Source organism: Pistacia vera, unplaced genomic scaffold (assembly GCF_008641045.1).
Source record: "Pistacia vera cultivar Batoury unplaced genomic scaffold, PisVer_v2 Contig212, whole genome shotgun sequence".
In the NCBI taxonomy this organism is placed as follows: Eukaryota; Viridiplantae; Streptophyta; class Magnoliopsida; order Sapindales; family Anacardiaceae; genus Pistacia; species Pistacia vera.
This window is the reverse complement of record NW_022196016.1, coordinates 1,348,662-1,364,223: the sequence shown is the minus strand read 5'-3', so window position 1 is coordinate 1,364,223 and position 15,562 is coordinate 1,348,662. Positions and strand designations below refer to the sequence as shown.

At 35.2% G+C, this 15,562-nt stretch overlaps 1 long non-coding RNA gene and 1 pseudogene across 1 annotated transcript; both read right to left on the bottom strand.

Moving 5' to 3' along the window:
• On the bottom strand, positions 1 to 1,061 carry LOC116129526 (annotated as a pseudogene).
• Positions 1,062 to 13,475: 12,414 nt separating this feature from the next.
• LOC116129439 lies at positions 13,476 to 14,795 on the bottom strand. The gene is made up of 3 exons (XR_004127923.1): positions 14,746 to 14,795; positions 13,666 to 13,757; positions 13,476 to 13,523 (listed from the first exon to the last, which is right to left on the bottom strand). It is a non-coding gene; the product is annotated as an uncharacterized LOC116129439 (long non-coding RNA).
• Between the last annotated feature and the right edge of the window lie 767 nt (positions 14,796 to 15,562).

The window sequence follows — 15,562 nt, the reverse complement described above, 5'->3', positions numbered from 1 at the left end:
TTATTGGAAACTTTCATCAGCAACATCGGGCCGGGATACCGACGCTGGAACATTTAATTTTTTTCCATTAATTCGTATTCCTTGCAAAACAACAGTGTATGCCAAAGGATCCAAATTTGGCATGCGGTGACTTTGAGGAAAAGTCAATAGGTTATCATATTGGAACCCGGCTGAGTTCGGGTTTTCACCGAGGTAAAATGACCCGGTTGTGTAAACCCGACTCGGGAGCTTCGTGGCGGAACGCAATATGAGAACTTGGATACTTTCGCTTGGGAACCAAACGACAACCGTCCAACTTTCATTTCCAAAATGCCCTTATCCTCACTAGAATCCTTAGCACAACCAAGGACCAAAGGAAGGGTACTTTGGGAAGGAGAAAAGGTTAATTTTTCTCTGACGAGATTACCCTCAGCCAACGTGCCATCAGCGTTGAAGTAAGAGTAACGACACAAGCGGCTCTTGTCACAATCCGTCGGGAGGGTAAAACCGGTAATCCACGGTTTACACACCGGATGATTACACGGTAAAACACAGAAAGAAGAAGAGAGCGAAGGATCAATCAATGTCGTAGGAGGACCTAGCTTCTTAGGCGAAGCAGCAGCTTTCTTATGATACTGAATCCACGACAGCTGGCTACCGGTATCCAACACCATCTCCTGAGTCTGTGGCGGCGTCCCAATCGGAAGAGACACAATCAAAGCCATCGAATACCTGAACTTTGATCTGTAGTTCAACCGCGGAGCGGCTTTCTTTCCGGTGTTCGGCTTGGTCAGCGCAACGAAAGAGGAGTAAAATTTGGGAGAAGTTTGAGGAGAAAGAGAACGAGAAGTAAGAGGAAAAGAAAGAGAGAAATTATTGTTCATGTTTAACCTAGGTTTGATAGTTTCTTGAGTCGTGAACGAAAGAAAGGCCGCTAAGAAGAACAAGAAAAGTATGATTTTCAGAGTCATGGTGACAGCAGTGGTGGTAGTAGTGGTGATGGTGGTGGTGAAGGTGGTTTTAAGAGTCGCGGTGTTGGTGGTTTTGAGGGTCGTGGTGGTGGTGGTGGTTTTGAGAGCCATAGCGACAGCAATGGTTGTGGATGAGTTGTGAAGTAATGACGACAGGGAGACAGGCTGTATTTATAGGGGAATTTGGCTGATATTTTTAATTAGGTTTGATAGTTTCTTGAATCAAGTACGAAAGAAAGGCCGCTAAGATGAGGACGAAGAGCATGAGTTTGACAGTCGTGGTGACAGAAGTGGTGGTGATGATGGTGGCGGTGAAGGTGAAGGTGGTTTTGAGAGTCGTGGTGTTGGCGGTTTTGAGAGTCGTGGTGGTGGTGGTTTTGAGAGCCATGGTGACGGCTATGGTTGTGAAGTGTGGATGAGTTGTGAAGTGTGAAAGACGGGCTGTATTTATAAAGGAATTTGACGGATGACGCGATTCATTCCTGTCACTTACATGTGCAGGAGATGCATGGACTGAACTCTGTACGAAAACTTTTGGAAACTTGGTTCTGAAGCGGTTGGCCGAATTACTTACACCTACCTAAAAGTTTGCCATTAAGACAAAATGATACTCAAAAGGTTTGGAAATGACAAACATATATTTTCTCCAAAGTGGTTCTGTTAGCCTTCTGGGTACAAATTTATCTTTACAACAAACTTTAGGTAGGTGTAAGTTATTTTCCCTTACGCGGTTTGGCCGAGGCAGGGGGTGGTTGAAAACACGACAATGCCATTTCTTTTTCTTATAATTTATAAGGAAAATAAATTGATGTGTTGGACCAATTAATTGACTACATAAGTCCTCAATTCATAGTTAGATTAATAATGTTAATTGTTTATAGCAATCAATAAAAACATTGATTCTATTAGCTGAGGTCATACTCAAAACCCTAATTCCGAGTCTACTACTCCAGTCATTTGTCAAATTTATAAAATAAATGCATAACCTAAGAAACTATTGATTTTATAAGATGATATGATTGACATGCCCACAAAAGTGTCAGCCATGGAGATTCCCATAATCAATGACACGTTGGATTCGATCCAAAAAAATTTTTGGGCATTCGGCCCAAATTAGTAAAGTCATATTAATATTTATCGTATTGTAAGATAAATATCAACGTATCGAAATGTTTAAAATATATTTTCTAATACGTATTATTAGCGACCCATATCGAATCGTATCATAAGATACGTATTGTGTATCATAGTATACTAATAAACATACCTACAACATGATGACAATTAATTAATGGATTGTGAATTTTCATGCATACACAAAACAATATATCGCATATTTGGTATTGCTGCTGCTTTTTTTTTTTTTTTTAAAAAAAAGCAGAATAATATATCATCAAAACTTTTTCCATTATTTGATTCGTTGCTACTCCTTTTGTCATTTTCATGTAAAAACTACAGTGCCATTTCTGTTTCTTATAATTTAAAAAGAAAAATAAATTGATGTGTTGGACTAATACATTGACTACATGAGTCCTGATAGTTAAATAATGCTAATTGTTTATAGCAATAAATAAAACAGTGATTTTATAAATAAATACATAATCTAAGAAACTGAGTGATATTTGATTTTTATTTATTTCTCATTTTCTGTGAAAAAATAAAAAAATGTAGAAAGGTAAAGTATTATTGGAGAGTGTGTAGACCAAGTAGTCATCAGTTAATGAGAAAAAAAAAAAACTCACTGACTGATGACTACCAAGTAGTCAAGAATGCCCTTCAATACTTGAGTACTGTACCCAGTGTAGACCTGATTATTACGAGTCTTAAGGCTAGGGAATTAGAGTTTAAATCCCTTAAGAGAAATAATAGTACACTGTTTGTAAAGGTTAGAATAGCATTTGGCCAATCTAGTAAAGGAAACCAATCTATTCATGGGGATAAGAATAAGAAGAAGTGGAAAGGAAATAGTAAGGCTAAGGCAGAAACAAGAAAGTGCTTTTACTGTAATAAAATAGGTCATTTAAAGAAAAACTATTTTGACTGGAAGAAGAAACAGAAATTAGGAAACACTGAGAACAATTTGGCTACCACTAATAACCTGATAGATGGACCGAAAGTTCTTACAGTGTCAACATCTGCACTGTTAAGGAATGGGTGTTAGATTCTGGTTGCACTTTTCATATGAGCCCAAATAGGAGCTGATTTCAAGAATTTGAAACTTCTGATCATGAGACAGTATTCATGGGAAATAATCAAGCCTGTAGGGTTAAGGGAATGGATAGCATAACACTAAGGTTAAGTGGGGGTAAACTGATTAAATTGACCAAAGTTAGGTACATCCCTGATCTTAAGAGAAACCTCATATTCTTAGGAATTCTAGATGAAGCAGGATGCTGCTATAGGGCTGACAATGGTTGGTTAAATGTCTACAAAAATGAAAAGCTGGTTTTAACAGGAGAAAAGAAAAATGGTCTCTATATTCTCTGTGGAAGTTTCTATTCTGAATGCAATAATACTACACTTGTTCTTCAAATTTATCTGTGACTGAAAAGTGGCATTTGAGGATGGGTCATATGAGTCAAAGGGGGATGGATGTTCTAAATAGACAAGGGAAGTTTGGGAAAGACACTGTTACTACCTTAGAATTTTGTGAGAACTGTGTCCTAGGTAAACAGCATAGAAACAACTTCCCTAAAAGAACTCACTTAGCTACAAATTGCCTTGATTACTTACATTCTGACTTATGGGAACCTGAAAAAGTAAAATCACATGGAGGAAACAGTTATTTCCTCTCTATTGTAGATGATTACAGTAGGAAAGTATGGGCTTACCTATTAAAGTCAAAGGATCAAGCCTTAGCTAGGTTTAAAGATTGGAAAGTGCTAGTTGAAAACCAGGTTGGTAGAAGGGTTAAGGCTTTAAGGACTGACAATGGGCTTGAGTTCTATAACCTGGAGTTTGATAGATTCTGTAGTGGACAGGGGATCTTGAGGCATAGAATAGTGAGAAACACACCTCAGCAAAATGGGGTAGTTGAGAGAATGAATAGGACTCTGTCAGACAAGGTTAGGTGCTTATTGATCACCTCAAATCTTCCAAAAACCTTCTGGGGAGAGGCCTTCACTACAGCTGCTTACCTAGTAAATAGGAGTCCTTCTACAGCCATAAGATTAATTTGTCTAGAAGAGAGGTGGTCTGGGAGAAAACCAAAGTTAGGCCACCTCAGAGTGTTTGGGTGTACAGCTTATGCACATACACAAAGAGGCAAACTAGAACCTAGATCCAATAAGTGTGTGTTCCTAGGATATCAAAAGAGCACAAAAGAGTACAAGTTGTGGGATAGAGAGTCTCCAGGGGTTAGAATCATAGTGAGCAGGGATGTCGTATTTAATGAGGGAGTCTTCCCTTGCAAAGAGACTAACCTTGATATAGGCACATCCAAGAGTACAGAAACAACAACTATTCAACCTAGTGCTACTCAAATTGAGGTGGACCACCCTACAACTCAGCAACCTGGTCCACCTCAAGTGGAAGCACCGCAACAACCTGGAGGTGAAGTAGAACTTGGTGAACCTGATCAAGTTGTAGATGATGAAGCTGAAGAGTTCCTAGAACCACAACAAGATGAACTAGGGAATTATCAGCTGGCCAGAGATAGAACAAGGAGGAGGTAAGACCACCTTCAAGATATTCATATGCTGAATTGATTTATACTACCCTCCTTACAGGTACAGAAGTGCTAAGGTCTGAACCTGAGACTTGCCAAAAGGCCATGGAGTCTAGAGATAGGGACAAATAGAGAGCATCCATGGAGGAGGAAATGCAATCCCTAAAGGTAAATGACACATGGTCCCTGGTTCCAAAACCAAGAGACCAGAAACTAACCTAATGTAAGTGGTTCTTTAAACTAAAAGATGGCATTTCTATAGCTGATCCCCCTAGGTATAAAGCGAGACTTGTTACAAAAGGTATACCCAAAAGGAGGGTATAGACTTCAATGAAGTCTTCTCCCCTGTGGTTAAATACAAGACAATCAGAATGATGTTATTGGTTGTAGCCCACCAAGACCTGGAACTTGAGCAGTTGGATATCACCATTGCCTTTTTGCATGGAAACTTAGAGGAACAGATTTATATGAGGTAGCCAATGGGTTTTGTTGACCCTAATGCTCTAGACCATGCCTGTCTCTTTAAAAAATCTCTATATGGCTTAAAACAGTCCCCTTGACAGTGGTACAAGAGGTTTGATACCTTCATAGTGAGTATAGGGTTCACTAGAAGTAAATATGATAGTTGCTTCTACTTCAAAATGAATAATGACATGCCTATATACTTACTACTATGCGTTGATGATATGTTGCTGATAAGTAAGTATAAATCCCTAATTAGTGATCTAAAGAAGAAACTCAGTTATGAGTTCAGCATGAAAAACTTAGGGTGTGCCAAGAAAATACTAGGTATGGTAATAAATAGGGATAGAAGAAAGTGTGAACTAAGGCTGCACCAACAATCATACTTGTTGAAGTTAGTTTTAAAGTTTGGCATGGCAGGTGCCAAACTGGTCTCAATGCCCTTGGCAAGTCATTTTGTACTCAGTAAATCCCAATGCCCTAAGACTAAGGCAGACTTGTTGAAAATGGAGTCTGTCCCTTATGCAAATGTTGTAGGGTCCTTGATGTATGCAATGATAAGTACTAGGCCTGATTTAGCATTTTCCATTTCTATGTGAAGTAGGTACATGTCTAACCCTAGTATGGAGCATTGGACAACCTTGAAATGGATGTTAAAAATACATAAATAGTTCATTGTGTGTTGGACTTGAATATTGTAGAAGGAATTCTTCACTTGATCTTGTTGGTTTTGTAGATGCTGATTTTGCAGGGGACAAAGATACCAGAAAATCAACCACAGCCTACTTCTTCACATTGGGTGGAAACAGTATAAGTTGGAAGTCCCAATTGCAGCCAATTGTGGCCCTTTCCTCAACTGAATCCGAGTATATTGTAATGATTGATGTGTTTAAAGAAGCTTTGTGGCTAAAGGGAATTTTGACAGAAGCCAACATAATCAGTGGGAAGGTAACAGTTTACTCAGATAGCCAGAGTGCTATACATCTGAGTAAAAACCCAGTGTACCATGAAAGAACTAAACATGTGGATGTCCGCTATCACTTTGTGAGAGACCTAATTACTAGAAGAGTTATTGAGCTAAGGAAAGTTGCTACAGAAGAGAACCCAGCAGACATGGGCACCAAAATAGTCACTCCAGTGAAATTCAAGCATTGCTTGAACTTGCTGTTTGTAAAATAATTTGGAGTGACTGGAGCTATAAGGGAATGGGACTGAGCAAACTGCACTAATGTACTATTTTCAAGTGCTTCCAAGGTGGAGATTATTGAAGTGGAAGCTTGAAAATGGTGTAGTATTGGGTTAAGTCGAATGGCGTCATTTCATGGAAGTGATTAAGTGAATCCAGACCACAGATTATTCTTCAGATCCAATGGCCATCATTAAGCCTCCAAGTCAACCATATATAAACCCAGTTTTTTCCCAAATGAATGCATTCGACTCTGTTCTCTCCAATATTCGATTGAGAAGCTAGGGTTTGTGAAGTTCTTACTCAAGATTGGTGTAATTAGTTAGACTAGAGTGATTAGGGCTGTAATCATTCTTGGGAGGGTGTTGTTCTCTCGGATTAGAGTTTCCAAGTGAGTTTCCCCAAAGGGCTGGTTACGGGATATTTTGTATCAAAGGTGGGTGATTCTTTTTTAATTCGAATTGATTTAGCTGTGATTCTTGAGATAATAGTTAGTGCAGTGAGCTCTTCTTTTTTCGGAGCTCAACATAGATGTAGCTTATCCTATAAAGATAAGTGAACCACAGTAAATCACCATGTTCTTTCTATTTTTGATTGATTGTGTGTGTTTGGTGTTTAGTAGAATTCCTTAATTTGCATATCACAACAAAACAAGGATAGGACCCTAACAAGAAGGAAATTATTTTTTATTGCGTGACAGCTTGGGAAAGTATGAAATCATAACTAATAACTGTATACTGATATATTAATATCAAAAATGTCAATTGTTGTCATAATGTCAATGTCAACTTTTTTTTTTTTTTTTTTTTTGACTGGGGTGTCCGGGCCGTTATTTTTAAATATATAGTTTTTTAATTTTATAGAGCTGTGCACAAGAAATGTTATAAAGCAGAGAAAGGAAATTGTAAATCTCCTCATATTTCTTATCTAGCCGTTACTTTTAAGTTAAGAAAAGGGTATAAAAGGTAGATTCTCTCAGCCTGGGTGGACGTGTTGTTGGGCTTGTTGCCTCAGATAAAAGTTACTAATGTTTTCCGTGTAAACCTCCTCATGTAATGCAATGCTGTCTTATACCCATAGCCTGACGCTGCGAGGGATATTTTCATTGGAAAAATGTCTTCCGTGATTATGGGTGCGTGGTGTCATCAGAGACGACCGTCTGCCCGTGCGTTATATGGTATGAGTTTGAACTGTTTCTGCTTACATTTTTTTATTAAAATAATATTTCATACTTAATTAGTTTACGTCAATTTCCCTTTATTTCATACTTAATTAGGTTTTTTATTTGCACTTATTTTCACTAATTTCAAACTTGATTATGTTTTTTTGTTCATACCCCTATTTCCTAATTTCAAATTTAATTAGTTTTTTTTTTAATTAATTAGATTTTTTTTCAATGATTATAAAAGTTAAGGATTAGAATTTAGTTAACAATTAAAGGTTAAAAATTAAAATTAAAATATAAAATAGAGTATGAGTGTATATATCTAAATTGAACAATGTCATTTCTAGTAATTTTCGTCAAGACTAAATTTGTCAAAACAAAAAAACATTTAACAATTTGGGATACTGATAAATTAAATTGGAGCTAAAAATCACTTCCATTAAAATTTTTTAACATCTTGATTACATAAGAGATGGATTTGGATATGGATCACAAATATCAGTTTGGAGTATAAATTCACTTTGTGAAAGATTCTTGCTATTTGCCCCCATATTTTACCTCATTAAACTTAACTTCTAAAAGAAAAAAAAAAAATTCATTAAAACTTTTAGAATTATCTAGATATATAAACAAACACCATATCTTTCCAAATTGAATTTAGTTATTGATATGTTAACTATCTATCTTGTATTTTATTAATCTTTATTCTTTATAGATTTGAATAACAATCACATATGCTGTGTTTCATAAGATCTTGTGTTTAATATTGAATCACATATGAGACAATTATCAATTATTACCTCTCCCTTGTAGTCAAATATTAAACCCTTTAACCACTAAAGTAAACTATACCAAGAGGGTTTCGTGTTCGAGTCGCAAAAGAGGCAAATACTTATTATATTTTGACATGAGATATCTAGGTCAGCTTACGCAAACCTCAACTATTCTTCGAGACCTTAGAACTATCGATTGGGTAAGAGTTTCATTGCTATCCCTATTAGCAATCCAAGAAAGAACTCGAATTCAGAATCTTTTTGAATAATACACTCAGAGTTTCTATCAAACTACGTGGCTACTAGATATAGTTAAATAATTAACTTCATAAAATATGAGTTGTCCTATCACTTCATGCTTTCTCAAAGGTTCAAAAAAGATTGAAAAGAATAATAATGTACTCAAGGTTCTTGAGCTCCTCATATATATATAATAATCATATATATATAAAATGTAATTATGATTGGACGAGACATGATATTATTAGAAAGATCCTATTGAATCCTATGTTGGGTTGGTGGGTTTGGGCAGAATAGGTGAATTCTTGTTGCAGAAATGGATGAATTTACTTTGGTTAGTATTTTAGACATTTTAACAAGGGGTTGACCCAGAGTGAGAATGCAATAGCACCTTTTATTTTTATTTATCATGGGATTTTTTGTATAGGTCATTACTTGACTATGACTATCTTCTTTCTCTAGTTGCATATCAAACTTGGATTACAAAAAAAAATGATATTGTTAGTGACCATGAAAACTTGTTGATTGGATATTTTTGCTCTCTTTTTTAATTGTTAATTATTGGTTGTCATGGTCTTATTCTACACTTATCGAAAAAAAAATATATAAATTAAGCTAGCATCCAGACAAAAAATGGGCATTGGTTTGTTAATAAATATCCAATTTTTTAGTAGACTTCCTCAAGTCTATCTCTTTAACCGCACAGCATCAATGGAAATTTTATTGGGTTGCCACACCTTTCCAACTATCCAGTTTTATTTGTTTTTAAGAACTGTTGGCTTTTTTTTCCCCATTCTTTTATGTATTAATTTCATATTAATAGGTTTTATCACGGAAACGTATAGGACGCTTAGAGGAGGTGTGGGCATTTTAGGTGTAGTTTAATAGTTTATCAAAAACTTGTATGACGCTTAGAGAGGGAGGTTGGGTCCATTTTTAGATGTATTATAATTTCACGAAAAAAACTGTAGACGTTTGATTAAACTTTACAACAATCTCTCAAATGATGGATAAAATTGACCTTTTAAGCAATAAGTAAAAAACATGAAACTTAGAAATGTATATTGCTTGAAAAAAACAACTGACAACATCTAAGTAGTCCCACAAATCTTTGGCTTTTGTTTGGTCAAATGAACTGATATGTTAAAGAGGATTATACTACATGTCCACATTCTGAATTAGAAGACGTTTTTAAAAGATTGGAAACTAATGGATTGGCTAATGAAGAACTGTCTCCAATTAAAAATTGAATATTAATGTCCAAATGAGAATAATATATAGAGGGTAATTAGATCTAATTTAGAATTTATTAGTGGGTGGGGGTTGGTGGGGACCCTCTAAATGGAATCATAATCAAAGGAAAAAAAAATCATTTGATTTGTTGATGCCCTCAAATCATCTTTGATTCACGGAGTGTGGTGTTTGGTGGTATGCAAAAGAACAAACTCAATTGGTTTTTAGACCACCATTTCATATCAGAAAGGACCCACCATTCAAGGTTCAACGATGGCGTGACATTACATTCTAAATGGAAATCCCAAAAAAAGAAACCCAAATCAAGGTTGCTTTTTAAGACTAATAGTGGGGATTTAGAATCCAAAATCAAAATCAAATTTAATTATGTTAAGATGAGATAATTAAACAAAGCAAACCATTAGTTTAGGTTTTAGGGTGATCTGTGGGTTTACAACGTATCCACATCATACATTGTGATTAGAGATCCGATTCATTGTATGTGGATGTGGGAGAACATCCATACTTTTACCAAAAACTTCTCACTAAGTTTTTAATATTGGCACAAAATCCCAAAAAAAAAGTTATTGACAAAAAAAAAACAAAAACAAAACCAGAGGTAACCCCAAGGGATTGATCTGATGACACAAGGAGGTTTCGTCCTATTTATTGAATTTTTTTAGGTTTTAAATCTTTGGGATTTTCATGCCTACCCGATTTAGGGGACTTACCTAGTCCTTTGGACGTTTAGAATGTTTAATGACTACAGGGTTAGGTCAGTTGTGTCCTTTGGACACCCAGGTTATCAAAAAAAAAAAAAAAAAAAAAGGGCAAGAGTTATATAACTTTTTCTTGTGACATAAGAATGGTACTTCTTTATTGTGACCAATCTATGATGTGTTTCGCAATTTATGCCAACTTCAAATTATATTATTTTTCCAGTAAAAAAAATCATGTCTTAATACTTTTGGATATGTGTATTGTCACATTTTCTGAAACAACTTTACCAATTAGGGTCTGGCTAACCAAAGCCATCACTGAAGATTGAGATCTATATAGTTCCATGTGAATCATGTTCAATTTATTGTGCAAATTTTGCACGTTTCGATAAAAAAAAAAAATTTATAAAATTTTTGAGCAAAAATTTTTTTTTTTGTTTTTTTAATCCCATTTCGTATGAGTACTCAAAACAAAAGATGTGAATGATAGAACTATAAGAAATAAATTTTGATGGAAAGCCAAAACAGTAACAATGAACAAGATAAGAAATAACACTTCTTTCTACTTAATATTATGTTTGAAATTCTCATTGTGGTGAACGGACATTTTTTGTCTTCATTCCTGTAATCTGATACATTTTCCTATTTAAGATCATTATTTAGCATCTATAATAAAGACTCAAATTCTCCGTTCACCCACTTTATAATAATACAACTTTTTTTTTTATGATTTGGAGAGGATAATTGCCCCATATCACAACATTTTTGTTTTTTTTAAACCTGATAACCTAGGACACTAGGTAGGTTGCATTATGTATTAAGAAAACCAGCAACAAGTAAATATCAATGTTATTAGTAAAATATCCAAAAAATAATACACAGAATCATAAAAAAGATGAGATATATAAGTTTCAAGTGTTTTAATAATTTTTTTTAAACAATAAACTACCTTAGATAGGCTTTATATTTTAAAAAGGGAGATTTTTTTTTTTTTTTCTTTTAAAAGATGTTTTGATTTTTTTTTTTTTAAGGAGTATTTATAATTTTCGAAAACTTACTTGAGTGTTTGAAACTTAACTTTATTTAGTGAGCAGATGAAATTAACCCCAAAAAATAATAAACTAAGAATAAGAATCTTCCATTAGCATTAGTAGATACAATTAATTTAGTTGTTTGATCTCTTAGGATTGTTATAAAAGATTTAGAATCTACATCTTAAATATATAAACTTAAAACAAAACAACCAATATCCAGGTAATGTTGAGGCACATTGAATTAGGATATAATGGAGTAGCCAAAAAGTTGTGATGATATTATTCTCCAAATCGTTGCGTGCACTTAGAAGAAAATATGCTTCAACCCACATAACGTAATTGATTCTCAAAGCAATTCAAATGGCACTTTCCAGAATGAACCCACCTCTTGCCATCATTCATCAAGAAACAGAGGGAGAGAGGCTATCATATAACTAGATAAAAGATAATGAAATTAAATAAAGAGATTACTGTTTAGGTCCCTTAGCAAATGAAAAATGGCTTCTTCATGTTGTGCTAGATGATAGGAGACTAGAATTTAAGTGTGGAGGCCTACAGGGTTCAAGTGGGGTCTTGCCCTTTTATTAACAAAGTTTTGTTGGGGGTCCTCTTTGCTTTTTGCTCTATCCATATTGAACAAGCCAATGGATAGATTTTTTATTTTTATTTTCTTATTTAAGTAACATGAAACCTTGCACTTTTTAAGGTTATATGTTATTTGATCTTTGTTTTTATATGTTACATTATTGGATCTTGTACTATGGTTAATACAAGAGATTTGGGAAATTATTTCTTATACTATCAATTGTTAAATGTTTTGTTTATTGACTATTAAAAAAAGATTAAAAACAATGAAGTTTTTCTTATGGAACAAAACAATCTCAAACAATGAAAAAGATGATGATAGAAGGAAAATTACTTTTAAAATGCATTATACGAATATAATACAACAATAGAAGAAAAATTAAAACAAGACTTGTCATTGAGTCACAAAGAATCTGAAAGAAAAAAATAATTGATTCATTTTTGTTGCAACAAGCTTAATTAGTGCCCACCAGAATATCATCATCAATTGCCTTCAGTGTGATTCCACAAAGTTGGTAGCCTACATTATTGTCGTTGCCCTTTTCCCTCTGTTTATTAATTTAACCTCCATGTCATTTTCAGCTTCATCTGAAATTTTATTTCTGATAACAGACTGATGTGATTCACACTCACATCATAAACGCATAAATTATACCCCTACATCCCTGTAAATCATTCTATTTCATCATCAACACACACCTCGCTACTGGCCATTGCACAAAACTTTTTTCTGTTTTCAATGAGAGATGGTGACGCTAGATGCCTCAATTCTTTTATAAAGAAACAAGAGACAGTTGCAGTGTCTTCAAATCTGAAACTGTGACGTAGAAAGCGAGATAGAGATGATAATAACTTCCAACAACAAACATGAAAAGCGAACCCATTTTGAGATTTAAAGGCAACAATGTTCAAGTGACCATTTTCATTTTCCAAGATCTGAAATGCCCAATAGCAGAAACCAAGTTCCGTAACAAGCTGTCGGTGTAAAAGCACAAGAGTTAAGATTCTTAAACACGAGTACAGCAATGTCAAAATTATGATGGAGAGAGAAAACATCCCGGATTTATGCTTAAAGACCCAACCAACAGTGCTTCCACTCTCCGTCGAAGTCCAGCTGTGTACTGCTTCCAATCCAGCTGTAGTTCCCCTCTGCTTGTCCGCTTGGAGGGACCGCTGCCCATCTTGATTTCGGGTTTGTGCTCAACCTTCACTTCGCCCTTCCACACCCTACAATTGGCCATATGTACCAGGCAACCTCAGACTCTAAAACGTGTAGTAGGTGAATAAACTCTAACTGAGACTAGTCATACAGGACATGCAACAATTAGGTTCTGTTTCGATGTTATCAGAGCAGACAAAACAATTGAAAGCAAGCCTATACGAAAGACAGAGACATTGATTTGCAGTTGGCATATATAGCAGTCGGAAAAGATATTTACCATGATTTTGTTGAACTTCTCTTTGTCGATCACGATCACCAAACAATGCAGTGTCCCAGCGATGAACAGACTGCAAAAATGTTACCAGGTACTTAATAAAAAATGTGGACCCATAAAAAGAAAAAGAAAAAGGAAAAGAAAGAGATTCATAGGATATAGCACAAAGGATCCAACAAGCCACATATGTAGGTAAGGGAACATACTGGAAATACCTCTTCTGTGGTTGTACTCTTTTTGTTTCCCCACAATAGCTTCTTCTTTTGATCAGTGGACATGTAACCACCCCCAACAAGGTTCTTATTAACTGTATGAAAAAAAAAAAGATCCACTGAGAACATGTCATGGAGTATCATTGATATGAATTCATTAAGTTAATGGAACTACATATAGGGACAAGGGCATCGATTTAAGATTTAACCTTTTAAGTAATGCTGACTTACAAATTTGTATCCCTACTGATGTGAGAGTTTATTTGCATCTTATATTACTTACCACATCATCATACCTTTATATGTTGTCGACAAACCAGGTGCCACATTACTTAGGATAAAAAGTTAGAATATTTATTTTGTTTAAGTGCAATATTACTCATAACCTTTTCATTTCTTTCCCAAGCATTCAATGGCATACGATAATTAGAAATAATAAGAAGAAAACCCAAATAAAACAATAATATTCAGCAAATAACAATATTGAGTAGGATAATCCTTGTAGTTGATTTAGGACAGGCTGGCCAGCAATTGTCTAGCAATCTCCAGTCCCAATAGTATATTGACTTGCTAAGGTGTGAAAAAGCAAGTCAGAAGTAATAAGCAAGAAAGCCCAAAAGTACCCAACATGCTTTGCAAGTTAAAACTAAACTAGTATTTCATGACCAAGAATTCATTTGGACATGGAAACACAAAACACAGTCAGAACACTAGAATTAAATACCTCAATGAAACTGTTCTCTTCCATGCCTTAGGAGGAAGAAATGACACCTTGTCCATTTCATAGCAACACAATGGGATATTACTAACAAAATGATCATATTACCAATTACCAAATAAAAATGATAAATTGCAGAGCAGCACCTATCCGAGCAGTTAGAGAAAAAAAAGCCAGATCAAGAATTGACCTAAGTAAAATACTAATTGCCCTCCATTTCCCTAACTAACAAAAGAAAGACATGAGATTCTAATTCACAAGCCAATGATATCGTAAAACTAAGATATCATGTAAAGCATTTTTCAATAGTATATAACACTAATAATTTCATATGGAGATGGTAACTATATACAGGCATTTCATACCTAATTCAGCAGCTTTCATTGCGGCAACTTTTGCAGCATCTAGACCATTTTGACAGGTCACCATCATCGGCCTGAGAAAGAGCCACATTACCACCAGTTCCCTGAGCTTGCTTTGAATTTGAAGACATCTTTTCGGCAGCTACGTTGTAGATGACTTTACAATTAATCATACAACGAGATAATGATCAAATGCACATCAAACAATAGAAACAGGTAGAGAGTAATAAGTAATGCATAACAAAATGATTACCATCTTTCACAAAATCAGCGCCTTTATCCCAGTTCGAAACTTTGTTTTTTTGGTCAGAGTTTCTTGATTTTCACTTGCAAAATTAGCTTTTTCTCTATAGTACATGTCCTTGTCCCTGTTTGTGTTCCTGATCATCATTTTTCTCTTCTCCCCTTTGGCAAGCTTTTGGCCATCCAGTTTCCTTCGAGTCACTCTTATACCTTCTTTTAAGCGATGCCCACCATGGTTCCTTCCGAAAGTGAATCGTTTCGATGACCCCTCGATTCTTCATGGGTGACTGCACGATCATTTCTATAGTCTCCCGAACTCTCCGATAATCTCTCTTTCATCTCTACCATCCCTATCCCCTTACCAATCTTTTATCTGTCTCTTCAAATTTGAGCAAATCTGTCTCCTAGCAGATCCAGTTCTTCGCATGAGGAATCCTTATCTTTATATTCTGACGCTCTAAGTATGATGCTTCTTCTCCTTATCCTTGCTTCTATGCCCAGTAACATCATTTCTGTCACGAATAGATATGTCAGCACTACTCAAATAGTCTTTAGACCTACTAAGATCACTTTCTTG